General features: G+C 42.2%; 1 protein-coding gene and 1 pseudogene across 16 annotated transcripts in view; one reads left to right on the top strand and one right to left on the bottom strand.

Annotated features, from left to right (window-relative positions):
- Positions 1-13,803, top strand: part of TACC1 (transforming acidic coiled-coil containing protein 1) — a 118,899-nt gene that overhangs the window by 34,656 nt on the left and 70,440 nt on the right. The gene's annotated exons all lie outside the window — the stretch shown is intronic.
- LOC123588837 lies at positions 6,474-7,008 on the bottom strand (annotated as a pseudogene).

Here is a 13,803-nt window from a genome sequence, read left to right as displayed (position 1 = left end):
TTGAAAAAAGCAGCATCTTTTCTGAAGGGAAGATTGACTTGTGTCCTAATTCAACAACAAGGCAATAACTTTTTCAAGTTAATTTTTTCCTCAGTTAATTTCCATTTTCCAGAAAGATGCACTATCAAGAGGATGGACGTGTGTTTGGGAATATGGTACTTTGGAGAAGTATTTGAAATCAGTGATTCCTTAGGTGATTTTTTTTTTTTTTTTTTGAAATGTGGCTAGGGTGGGTTTTCTAAGAACAAGTAATTTGTGGAGAGATTTGAACAATGACATAAACAAAGCCTCTTATTCATTAGGGAATATGGTGTGTAACTAATTCATTTACTGCTCATTGAGCTTGTCTGCCTGGAATGCAAGATATGAACCTGCTGTCAATTTTTATTAAATTTCTAGACCAGCCTTTGTTTGCATTTGGAATATATCGTAATGGAATAGGACTTTGGCAAAGTCAGGACGAGTTTGAGGTTTTGAGTGTTTTTCCCATGCACCTTTCTGATCATGTGAATCAGATGCGGTTTCTACAAGGTTCTGGTGACCTGCGAAATCAGCAACAATTAAACTGAAGTGCCCCTTGACGGGCAAGTCACTTTGGGACAGATGCCCCTGACATGAAAAGGGAAGCACTGGCTTTGAAGTTTTAGACACAGGAAAATATAACTCAAAATAAGTGAACTTTGAGAATTATGTTTCCGAAACCCAGTGCGATTTATATTGTCCTTAAAAACACTTAGGTTCCCGATTGCTATAGAAAATTTTTAAATGCCCGTGTTTGAATGGCTCCATCTCCAGTGCAGCCAGCACAAAAGGAAATGGTTTGAATTGCATGACAAGGGGATTATTTGTATGTGTATGTTGAGCTTAGCTATCACAACTTCTAGACCATGGGGGCAGTTCAAATAGTAAACAGTTAATAAGGGAAGAAAAATCTCTCTCTGAAAGTCATTAAAAGGGAAGATAGTTGGTCTGTTAGGACTGAAACTCCGAGGGGGTTCAGGTGTAGTTTTGTTCCGCAGTTTCTTCCCTCTTTTCCATTCAGTGTGGCTTCTCCAAGCTGGTACATGTTTCAGTGTTAAAAGCTGACTGGGTGGCTCAGTCAGCTGAGCAGCTGACTTGATTTCAGCTCAGGTCTTGATCTCACTGTCATAAGATTGAGCACTGCGTTGGGCTCACACTGAACATGGAGCCTGCTTGGGATTCTCTCTCTCCCTCTCCCCTGCTTGGTGCATGCTCTCTCTTGCTCTCTAAAAAAATAAAAAATAATAAAAAATAAATTAAAAAAATTAAAAATCAAGAAGAGAAAAGGAAAACAGGGAAGGCTCAGTTGCTGGTGTCCTGAGCTTGCAACAGATTTTCTAAGGTCTGAGTTGGCTCCTAGGCAGAGTGGGCCACAGGGTGCATGAATTTGTTAACCCAAGGTCAAGGAAATGAACTGTTTGCATCCCAAATGGCCATGGAACATGGAGACCCATCTTCTGAGAAAGCTCACTCTGGCTCTTGTGGGCTGTGTGTTTTGTTTTTTGGTGGTTTGTTGTTGTTGTTTTGTTTGCATTTTTTAAATTGTGGTAAAATACACATAACATAAAATTCGCCATTTGAGTCATTTATAAGCATACAACTCAGTGGCATTAAGTACTTTCCCAATGTTGTATAACCACAACTATCCACTTCCAGGACTTTTTCATCATCCCAGACAGAAACTCTGCACCCATTAAACAGTAACTCCTCAACCTCCCCTCCCCTGCCCCTGGTAACCTTTATTCTGCATTCTGTCTCTGTCTGCCTAGTCTAGGTCCCTTCTGTAACTGGCAACGTTCAATATTTGTCCTTTGTCCTTTGGTGTCTGGCTTACTTAACTTAGCATAATGCCCTCAAGGTTCATCCCTGTTGTATTGCGGGGCAGAATTTCATTCCTTTTTATGGCTGAATAATATTCCATGATATGTATACTCCACATACTATTTATGCACTTGTCTGTTGATGGGCACTTGGGTCACTTCCACCTTTTGACTGTTGTGAATAATTCTGCTCTGCGGGTTAGTGTGCAGGTACCTGTTTGAGTCTCTCCTTTCATTTCTCTTGGGTATATGCCAGGATCAGAATTGATCAGTACCTCTATGTTTAACTTTTTGAGGAACCATCAAATGGTTTTCCCCAGTATGTCACCATTTACATTCCCACCAGCAATGCAGGAGGGTTCCAGTTTCTCCATATCCGCCCAACACTTTCTTTTTGCTTCTTTTTTTAAAAATTCATATCTAGCCTAATGAGTGTAAAGTGGCATCTCATTTTGTTTTGCTGTGCATTTCCCTAGTGATTAGTGATATTGATCATCTTTTCATGTGCTTATGGACCACTTGTATCTCTTCTTTGGAGAAATGTCTATTCAAGTCCTTTGTCCAGTTTTGGATTAGGTTTGTTTTCCCTTTTTTTTTTTTTTTAATGTTTTATTTTTATTTTTGAGAGAGAGAGAGAGAGACAGAGAAACAGAGCATGAGCCGGGGAGGGCCAGAGAAAGAGTGAGACACAGAATCTGAAGCAGGGTCCAGGCTCTGAGCTATCAGCACAGAGCCAGATATGGGGCCCGAACTCGTGAACTGTGAGATCACGACCTGAGCCAAAGTCAGATGCTTAACTGACTGAGCCACCCAAGTGCCCCAGTTATTTGTTTTCTTGTTCTTGAGTTACAGGCGTTCTTTGGATATATGTCATTTCAAACATTTTCTCCTATTATGTGGGTTGCCTTTTTACTGTGTTGATAGTATCCTTTGATGCACAAAAGTTCTTAATTTTAATGAAGTCCAACTTAACTACTCTTTCTTGTATTGCGTGTGCTTTTGGTGTTGCATCCAAGAAATCATTACCAAATCCAGCATCATGAGGATTTTGTTCTATGTCTTATTCTAAGAGTTTTATAGTTTAGCTCTTAAGTTTAGGTCTTGTATCCATTTTGAGAGTAAGTTTTACATCTAGTATAAGGTAAGGACTCCTTCATTCTTTTGGGTGAATGTGGGTCCAGTTTTTCTGGCACCATTTGTTGAAAAGAGTATCTTTTCCTGGTTGAATGGTTTTGGTACCCTTGTTGAAAATCAGTTGGCCATGTATGTGAGGTTTTATTTCTGGGCTTTCATATGGCTATTCTTACTCTGGCGACACACCGTTTAGATGATTGTAACTTTGTAGTAAGTTTGAAACAGGAAGTATGGTCCTTCAACTTTTTTTCCTTTTCAAGATGGTCTTAGCTGCTTGAGGTTTCTTGAAGTAGTGTGCGTGTGTGTACATGTGTGTGTGTACATGTGTGTACGCGTGTGTATGTTTTAATATCTCTCTCTCTTTCTCTGTGGCTTTTTCTTCTTGGCTTGTGACAGCCAGCCTTGCCTGAGAGAATGCTAGACTGCCTTCCAGTGGCAGTATGCTGTCCCAGAAATTCTCCTTCCCTGCCTTCCCCATCTCCAGCCAGACTTTTCACCCTATGATGTCTGCTGAGAACCTGCTCCGAGCCAGACACTCAGGCACCGTGTAGCCAAAGAGGACCTAGATGTGGACAGGAGCCCCTGAGAGGCAGGCAGGAAAGTGGAATCACTGTGAGGGTCAGACGTCCTGAGAGATGAGCATCAGGGAACCCACCTGTTTGCAGAGAAGAAACTGACCCTGGAAGGAGTCTTGAAGGATGAATGAGTTGCTAGGTGAGGGGGTCAGGGAAGGGCAGTCCAGGTGCAAGGAAAGCCTGTGTGCAGCATGGCCTGGTGGTGTGGGGAGCCTGCCATGTCTGGGGAGTGGTGAGGATTTGGGGGTAAGGTGTATGTGGAATGGACTGGTGGCGTCGGGAAATGGTGAATCTGGAGAAGTGGATAAAGTCTGGGTGTGGGGTCTTTGTGGCTTATGTGGGAGTTTGGACTTAATTTCAGGAGCCATAGATGGAAGTTTTCAGCTGAGGGGTTGGCCAAACCACCATGGCAGCCCTGGATGAGACTGGGGAGAAGGATTCTTGCAGAGGGGCTCAACCAAATGGTGGGGGGTTCCAGGAAACCACAACTTCCTATGATTCTCCCCAGCACCTCACCGCCCACCCCATCAGCACATCCAGGGGACTAGAGTTTCCTTTTTCAACCCCTTACCCTGTCTTCATTTTTGTTTATTAGCTATTCAGTAGCATATATAAATGTTTCCTTTTTCCTGATTTTCTATTAGAAGCATATATTCTTTTATAATCATAAAGTATATTTTTAAAAATCTGAAAATTTAGAAAACACAGAAAACTGTCAAGAAAATAAATCACTCACAATCTCATTACCCAGAGATTACTGTTAATATCTTGGCATATTTTATTACTGTCTCTTTTTCTCCAGTAAATATATTTTTCAAAAGTGCGGTTGTACTGTGTTTTACATTCTGATTTTTTTGACTTCATGTTATTAACATTTCTCTGTCGTTATACTGACATGGTATAGTATCTACATGTATCATAGTTTATTCAATTCTTTCCTAAGTGGTTAACATTTAGGTTGGTAACTGTTCTTGCTCATGTAAATAACACAGTTAATAAATATCCTTATAATTCTTTGTACATCTCTGGTTAATAACTTAGGAAACATTCCTAGAAGTTTAATCACAGGATCAAAGAATGTGAACATTCTAAATGTTTTGTTATATATTACCACATATTGTCAAATTATTCCCCCAAAAGTAGTACCAATTAGGGGCGCCTGGGTGGCTCAGTTGGTTAAGCGTCAGACTCTTGATTTCAGCTCAAGTCATGATTTCACAGTTTGTGGGATCAAGCCTTGTGCCAGGTTCTGTGCTGACAGCACAGAGCCTGCTTGGGATTCTGTCTGTCTGTCTCTCTCCATCCCTCCCCTGTTCGTGCCCCCCTCCCTCAAAAATAAAGAAATAAACAAACAAACAAAAAAACTAGTACTGACTGCACTCCCCCCAGCAGTATAGTGTCCTTTCTAGATGCTTATAGCATCCTTTCCAGTTCTGGGCACTGTCAGTTTGAATCTTTGCCAGTTTGGTAAGAAAAAATATATAATTTTGATTTATTTATTTCTTTTGTCCTTATCAATGAGAGTGAACTTTTCCCTTATATGTTACTAACCAGCTGTAATTTTTAAAATTTCTTTCTATTTGTCAATTTTGTAATGAGATATTAATTTTTCATATTTATTTGTGAGGATTCTTTATATGATGAGGCCAGCTAACATCTATTGAGTGCTTGCTATGTGCTAGGAAAATGTTAATGTCTTACATGCATTTATTTAAATGATTCTCAAAATAACCCTATTAGGCAGGTATAATTTTCAATTCCTATTTTATACATGAGGAAAAGGGTACAGAGAGATTAAACAACATGCCCAAGGTCTCATAGCTAATGAGTGACAAAATTGTGTCACACAAATCTAGCAACCCTTTTCCACCATTTTTGTTTTGTTTTGTTTTGTTTTGTTGGAGAGGTATTTTTTAAATTAACTTTTTATTTTAGAACAGTTTTAGGCTTACAGAAAAATTCAGCTGACTTACTGAGAATTCCTGTAGATGCCACACACAATCTCCTCTATCACCATCTCATATTTGTATGGTACATTTGTTATAGTTAATGAAACTGTTGCTGATATATTAACTAAAGTCCATACTTTATAAAGATTTCCTTAGCTTTTATCTGCTATCCTTTTTCTGTTACAGAATTCCATCCAGAATACCACATTACATTTAGTAATCTTTCTTCTTTCCTTCCTTCCTTCCTTCCTTCAGTAGCTCCATAGTGCAGAGCCCAGTGTGGGGCTTGAACTCATAACCCTGAGATCAAGACCTGAGCTGAGATCAAGAGTTGGACACTTAACCAGCTGAGCCATTTGAGACATTCAATGCTTTATTATAAAATGGGCTTTGTGTTAGAGGATTTTGCCCAACTGTAGGCTAGTGTAAGTGTTCTTTGCACGTTTGAGGTGGACTAGGTTAAGCTATGGTGTTTGGTATGTTAGACATATAAAATGAATTTTCTTCATTTTTTTAATGTTTATTTTGAGAGAGAGAGAGAGCAGGAGGGGCAGAGATAGAGGGATAGAGAGCATCCCAAGCAGGCTCTGCGCTTGACTTGGGCTTGATCCTACGAACTGTGAGACCATGACTTAAGCTGAAATCAGGAGTCAGATACTTAACCAATTGAGCCACCCAGGTGCCCCTAAATGCATTTTCAACTTATGATATTTTCAATTTATAATGGCTTTATCAAGATATAACTGCATTGTAAATTGAGGAAGACCTGCATTAATCCTTTCTTTTTCTGCAGATTGTAATAGCATTTTAAAAATTGAGTATTAGGGGTGTCTGGGTGGCTGAGGCAGTTAGGTATCTGACTCTTGACTTCAGCTCATGTGTTGATCTCAGGGTTGTGAGTTCAAGCCCCGCATTGGGCTCCACACTAGCCAAATAAATAAATAAAATATTGAGTATTAGAGTATAACCTCTCTTTCCTTCTATTTAACACTTGATGCTTTTTCTCTTTTCATTTTTTTAATAGATGTTTATTTAAAAATCTGATCTGCCAACTTTGCATTTTCCACCAACTAAAGGTGCAGAAAGCTTCATGGGTTTCACAGTCTTTTACTGAGGTGCTGCCTTCGTGGGAGGCTTAGCAGCAGCCATTGCTGCCTTTTTATGTGCTTGATTAGCCTTTTTTGCTTCCTTGGCAGCCCCTATGGTTTGTTCTCATTGAGCCTTCCTAATTTCAGGTTTCTGATCCTCCTGACCATCATATTAGCAAGAGATGCACCAGTGATGGCCTTCTGAAATTTGACTGAGCTGTGAGTTCTTTTCTTTTGAGTGTCTTCCAGGTGTCCCTTTTTGTGCTTGTAGAGGAGAGGCCAGTTTATCTGCTGTGGAAAGGAGTGCCGACTCACATTTTGCATGAACAAATTGGAAAACCTTCCCCTCAGTCTTGCTGTGGTGCCTCCCGTGTCTGGGGTACATCTTGCTCCCACTGAAACCCCACAGCTTGATGTTCATGGCTGCAGCAGCTGGGAAGAAGGAAAGATGGTGAAAAGGTCTTTCCATTCTTATTTTAAATGTTTAAAATCTGAGTATTCGAGGGCAGGACATTTGCTGAAGAGTCAAACAGGTGGAGATGATTTCGGGAATGGAGGAAAATATGTGGAGCTTGGGGAAAAAAAGAACATCCAGGGGCGCCTGGGTGGCTCAGTCGGTTGGGCGTCCGACTTCGGCTCAGGTCATGATCTCGCGGTCCGTGAGTTCGAGCCCCGCATCGGGCTCTGTGCTGACAGCTCAGAGCCTGGAGCCTGTTTCAGATTCTGTGTCTCCCTGTCTCTCTGACCTTCTCCCGTTCATGCTCTGTCTCTCTCTGTCTCAAAAATAAATAAATGTTAAAAAGAAAAAGAACATCCATACTAGAGCTTTTCTCACAGATTTTACACTGACATAGGTCAATCTAGGGTCCACTTGAAGGTTTCATTTTAAACAGTTTAGCTTCCTGTATGGAAACAGTGGTGCCTTCAAATACTCTCAGGTCATCTGCATGTTTTGTAACACATACACTTTCTGTGGACCATCTAGACTTTCCTTTTCATGGTGATATGATATAAAGCCCTTGTAGATTTCTATAAGGATTTGCAAATGATTAACCACTATTCTCTACTTGTCCTTTATCCGCCTGCTCTTCTACCTGTAGAGACTTGGTAACTTTGGAAAGTAAGAGAATTCCTCACGTCGACACTTCTTCATTTTCATATTATCACTGTTAAGGATACTGTGGATATAAATTTTTTTTTTTTTTGCCTGTACATAGTACAGTTTTGGCTTGACCAATCTTATGGTATGTCTGCTACAAATGCTATTAATAACAGTTGTAGGCAAAAGAAATTATATTTGGCTTGTTTAAATTTAGGAGTATTACATAGAAACTTTAGAGTCCTAGCTATTTTCTGAAAGCAGGCCAGTTCTGTTTCTAATATAACCCATACACTTGTCTCATACTGCATGCCCCCACAGAAGCCTGACAGCATGATATGTCACTGATAAGGACAGGAGCCCCAGGAATCTTATAAAGATGCTCTGCTTGAGAACAGCAGCTCTTAAAACTCCTTTGGATCACAGATCCCTTGATTATATGATCAAATGTTTGTAGGCTTTTTCCAAATGAAAATACACATATATACAATACATTAAAGTTAGAAGGATCAGAGATTCTGAAGCCACTGAAAATTATCTCATTTAATCCTTTCCTAAACCCCATGAGGTATATTATTATCCGAATTTTACAGATAAATAAACTGAGGCCTGGGAAAAGTTAAGAAACTAAGGCCACAGAGCTAGTAGTAAATGGTAGCACTGGGATTCAAGCCTAATGAACCTGGCTGAAGCAGAAGAAACAAAATTACCAGTCATTTCCAGAGTGGGTCTGCCATGTAGGCAACTCATTAACTAGCAGCGGCTTCTGTTATCTGCTAGAAAATAAGTTTTATGGCTTTTTCCCTAGTGATAACATGGTTTCAGGAAAGTAAATGTTTGAGAAACATTGTCCAGCCCATTCTATAGATAAATACCCATATACTGTATTACATTTACACAGAGCAGATAGAATGCCTCTCCTGGGTTTCTTTGCTGAATTATTTTTGTCTGTGAGTCTTGCTTTCCTAACAACTGCAAAATGTTATGTTTCTATGGCTACATCCAAATTGTTCTTAAATAGGGGTTTGAGAAAACAAAACTAGGAAGGCTTGGGCATGAAATAATGGTGGGAAGATGAATGACATTTTACCTGCCAGACATCACCTTTTAAGCATTTCTTTGAGAACAGTCCCGTCCCCCATTGCTTCCTTTGCCTTGGCGAACCTGTGCCTCCACTGGGTCCCCATGTGTGAAGCCATGGTTCCTAGTATGAGTCCTAGTAATGACATTTGGGAACACAAGTCAAATTCTGAAGAATATGGGCCACCTTCACAGTTGATACCTGAAGTGCTTGTTGGAAGGTTCCCTTGGATAAGATTAGAACTAAGAGATGTGCCCAAATTTCAAAAGTAGCTGATAATAGTGGGGAGGAAAGAGATAGCGGCAGGATGGTGTGGAGTGGGGCCTCTTTTACCTGCTTCTTGCCAGGTAGGAGGCGCTGTTCTCCAGTCCTCCCACCAGGGGGCGCCAGCCACCATCTCCTTAGTTCTTGACCAAGGTTGGTCTGAGATGAGACAGTGTCTTCTGTGGACTCCTTTGTTGGGTGGGATAAAAGAGAGAGTCGTCAGATACTCAGTACATGTAGGAAAAATGAAAATAGGGAACAACGGGGAATGAAATTGAATTTTTGGATATTTCTGTCTCCCGCTGGCTAGGAAGGAGCTTTTCATGGGTGTGTTGTTTCTCTTCACTTCAAATCACATGATTCAGAGCATACTTTTTGTGGCTTTTTTTTTTTTTTTCAACGTTTATTTATTTTTGGGACAGAGAGAGACAGAGCATGAATGGGGGAGGGGCAGAGAGAGAGGGAGACACAGAATCGGAAACAGGCTCCAGGCTCTGAGCCATCAGCCCAGAGCCTGACGCGGGGTTCAAACTCACGGACCGCGAGATCGTGACCTGGCTGAAGTCGGACGCTTAACCGAGCCACCCAGGCGCCCCCTTTTTGTGGCTTCTGAGAAGTTGGAAGACTTCTCCCTCCTTCGTGTGTTGTTTATTGGTGTGCAAAGGTTGAGTTCCAGAATAAACACCTGTGTTGGATGCAGAAGGGGCTCGTGGTAACCTTTTGTATTTATAGAAACACGAATCTTGAAGAACTTCTCTTTAAAAAATATTTGTTGATTGAATGTGTGACAGAACTTTCTGGTGCCCTCTGGTGGCTGCTGTAGCACATGGCTGGCAAATCTGTACAGTAGGTTTAAAATTTTTTTTTTTTAACGTTTATTTATTTTTGAGACAGAGAGACACACAGCATGAACGGGGGAGGGTCAGAGAGACAGGGAGACACAGAATCTGAAACAGGCTCCAGGCTCTGAGCCATCAGCACAGAGCCTGACACGGGGCTTGAACTCAAGAACCGCGAGATCATGACCTGAGCCGAAGTCGGACGCTTAACCGACTGAGCCACCCAGGCGCCCCACGGTAGGTTTTATTCACACAGAGAAAGGGGGACACCGGTGTTTCCCCAACCCAACAGGATGCCAGTTCTTCCTTAATGAGAGTGGGTTAGCCCAGTTTTTGAGGAATGTTCTTCAGAGACCAAAACTCTAACTTGACTGGTTCTTCCAACGTTTCTTTTTCTCAGTCTTTGTTTCCCTAGGCTTACCCGTTTTAATTTCTCCTTGTGTTTCTCATTTGGCAGACCTTTCCCAGTTTTATGGTCTTTTTCTTTTAAGTAGAAGTTGTTTTTATACCCCTGATAATTGTCTGTCTTGTTTGATCGATTCCATACTGCTGTACGAACGGTCAGTGGGGCTGGGGCTTGTGTTGGGACTGAAGTGTTTGAGGGGTGTGTATGACTGTGTGTGTGTGTGTGTGTGTGTGTGTGTGTGTGTCTGTGTGTAGGGCTATGTGTATGTGTGTGACTCATGTAGTGCACGCATGTGTGTGAGGTGTGTGTGATTCTGTTGTATATGTGTGTATGGTGTGCATGTAGGTGTAGAGGTATGGGGGGTGTGTGTGTGGGTCTCTGTGACTGTGTGTGCTGTGCATGCCTGTGTGTGAGCTGTGTGTATGGGGGGGGGTGTACGTGTATGAACATGCACTGTGTTGCCAGCCCTGATTTTCCCACACATCCTTTCTCACAGAGCTGTGACAGTTGCATACATAGAGATGTCAGATGACTGTGGTTTCCCCTCCTGAGCTGAAGAGCTGTATTCAGAGCTGTCTGTCTTGAATAGAGTATGAATACTCTAGCTGACAGTATCAAATCCTAGATTTCCCATGTTCTTTACAAAGCAGAGAGATTTTTTTGATGCTACATTATTTATCAGCATGAAAATAGCTCTCCAGGAGGAGAATAATCTTGAGAGGAGCATGCTCACTTTTCTCTTTTGCAGTCGATAACGTCACCCCTCTTGGGTTTCCCTCCCTCCCTCCCTCTTTTCTTCCTCTCCCCCATACTTTTTCCCTTCACGCATTTGAAAACCCTCTATGGAAGCTGAATCATTTTGTTTCCTTTTTTGGTCATACTTGAGCTTTCCTCCACTTTCATCAGGCAGAGGCTGGGGATGTGTGAAACAAATCAGTTCCTTGCATTATGCTGTCTGTAATGTGCCTGTTTTGTGTGTTGATTTCAGAGAGGCCAAGTTCCCTTGGCCTGCCTTGCGGGTACTGAGAGCCACTCAATAGAAGTTTTTGAATGAGTGAATTTAATTGAGGTGTAGGTGCTGGAGATAAAACAATTCTGCATATCTTATTTGAGGGGGAAAAAACAAAAAACCAAAGGGAGAAAAGAAAGACTGTAGCACAAGGACACTTCAATAAGTATCTAAGAATTAGGGAATTTCTTTAAATTTGGCCGTTGGTGGTGTTGGTGAGGGAGAGTGAATTCTGGGAACATCTGAGGCCCCTTTTTACCAAACAGATGTATCAGGAGCCCTGGAATGAGACTGAAGAATGTTACCACACAAACTCCACAGATCCATTCCTGGCACCCACCAGCCTGGGAAATGTGTCTACCAGCTGTCATTACTTGAGGCTTACAGAGCTTCTTAAATAAAGGGATTATTGAACCAAGAGGCCAGTGACTAATGAAAATGCCCATCATGTTGGCTAATCCCGGTGTGGAGTCACATTTGTGCATATACTGTCTGCTGATACCAGCCTGTGCCCTGGGATGCCTGCTGAACACACTGTAGTTACCATGGTAGAGGCTATTTCTCCCACAGGTGGCTCCTGTGGGCAGCTTTTAGCATGTCTCCCTCCCTTAGGATGCTGGATTTTCTTTGGAATCCTATCAGAGGGCACAGGTTTGATACAGGAAATAGGAGAGGTAGTGGTGACAGGGTTTGGAGAGGTTGTCAGGAGACATAAGGTGGTTGTGCTTGGGTCATGTGCCCTTTGCAGAACCAGGTGTGGGGGTGGTGGTGTGGGGGGCTGGTTGTGGAATGTGGTATTTAGTCAGGCCTGACTCACTCTCCCACTCCTACATCTGGAGCCAGATACCCAAACCACAGGCCCTGAGGGTGGGAGGGGATGGCTTCTCAAAGAAAATGTGGAGTTTTGCTCAGAGAAGGGGTAGTGATGCCAGGCAGACAAGAATAGGAAATACTTCTTACAGCTGTCTTGGGCCATTGTGAGTTAGGTGCTGGTGATACAATGGACTCATGAGTCTTGTTGAGGTAATTAAGAATATTTTGAATATGAGAAAATAGTAAATGAAATTCAGTCCACAAATGCCATTTTGAGGAGGAAATATTGAACTTGTTTTTTGATCAAAAAGCTTTATGTCTCGGGATGCCTGGGTGGCTCAGCCAGTTAAGCATCTGATTCGGCTCATGTCATAATCTCATGGTTGGTGAGTTTGAGCCCCACATCAGCCTGCTTCGGATCCTCTGCCCCCCCACCCGCCCCTCCTCTGCTTGCTCTTACTCTCTTTCAAAAATAAATAAACATTAGGGGCGCCTGGGTGGCGCAGTCGGTTAAGCGTCCGACTTCAGTTCAGGTCACGATCTCGCCGTCCGTGAGTTCGAGCCCCGCGTTGGGCTCTGGGCTGATGGCTCAGAGCCTGGAGCCTGCTTCAGATTCTGTGTCTCCCTCTCTCTCTGCCCCTCCCCCGTTCATGCTCTGTCTCTCTCTGTCTCAAAAATAAATAAACGTTAAAAAAAAAATTCAAAAATAAATAAACATTAAAAAATATTTAAAAAAAAAAAAAAAAGCTTTTTGTCTCTAGTTTGGAGGTTAGAGACACATTTCCTGTGTAGAGAAGGAGGGTCTCCCATGTGGCTGCTTCTCACTGGAGGGCACACAGATGCTGGACCCACCCCCAGAGTTTCTAATTCTGTAAGTTCAGGGTGGGGCTTGAGAATTTCATTTCTTATTCTGAGGTGATGCAGAGACCAGCCTACTGGTTTATTTATTTAATTTTTAATTTTTAATTTTTTAACATTCATTTTTGAGAGACAGGCAGCGTGCAAGTAGGGGAGGGCAGAGAGAGAGAGAGGGAGACACAGAAATCCGAAGCAGCCTCCAGGCTCTGAGCTGTCAGCACAGAGCCTGACGTAGGGCTTGAGCTCATGAGCTGTTGAGACCATGACCTGAGCCGAAGCTGGACGCTCAACAGACTGAGCCACCCAGGTGCCTCAGAACTACTGGTTTAAAGCAGAGGACTTAAGCACTCTGTTTACCAGAGAAAGAAGGAAAGGAAGGGAGGGTGGGAAGAAAGGAAGTCAGCGAGTGGTTCAATAAATACATTCAAATAAGTAAACACATTCAGACTTCATTTAGCAATCAAATGTGTTCAAATAAAACCAACAATGGCATGTCATTTCCACCTATTTGCCATAGTGTAGATTAACTGAACTCAGTGTTGATTAAGATTTAGAGAGGGGCGCCTGGGTGGCGCAGTCGGTTAAGCGTCCGACTTCAGCCAGGTCATGATCTCGCGGTCCGTGAGTTCGAGCCCCGCGTCAGGCTCTGGGCTGATGGCTCGGAGCCTGGAGCCTGTTTCCGATTCTGTGTCTCCCTCTCTCTCTGCCCCTCCCCCGTTCATGCTCTGTCTCTCTCTGTCCCAAAAATAAATAAATGTTGAAAAAAAAAAAAAAATTAAAAAAAAAAAAAAAAGATTTAGAGAAAAGGCTGTCTCATACACTGTCATTTAAAAAGGTAGATTAGGGG

Source organism: Leopardus geoffroyi, chromosome B1, assembly GCF_018350155.1.
Source record: "Leopardus geoffroyi isolate Oge1 chromosome B1, O.geoffroyi_Oge1_pat1.0, whole genome shotgun sequence".
In the NCBI taxonomy this organism is placed as follows: Eukaryota; Metazoa; Chordata; class Mammalia; order Carnivora; family Felidae; genus Leopardus; species Leopardus geoffroyi.
This window is presented reverse-complemented; position numbering and strand designations above follow the sequence as displayed.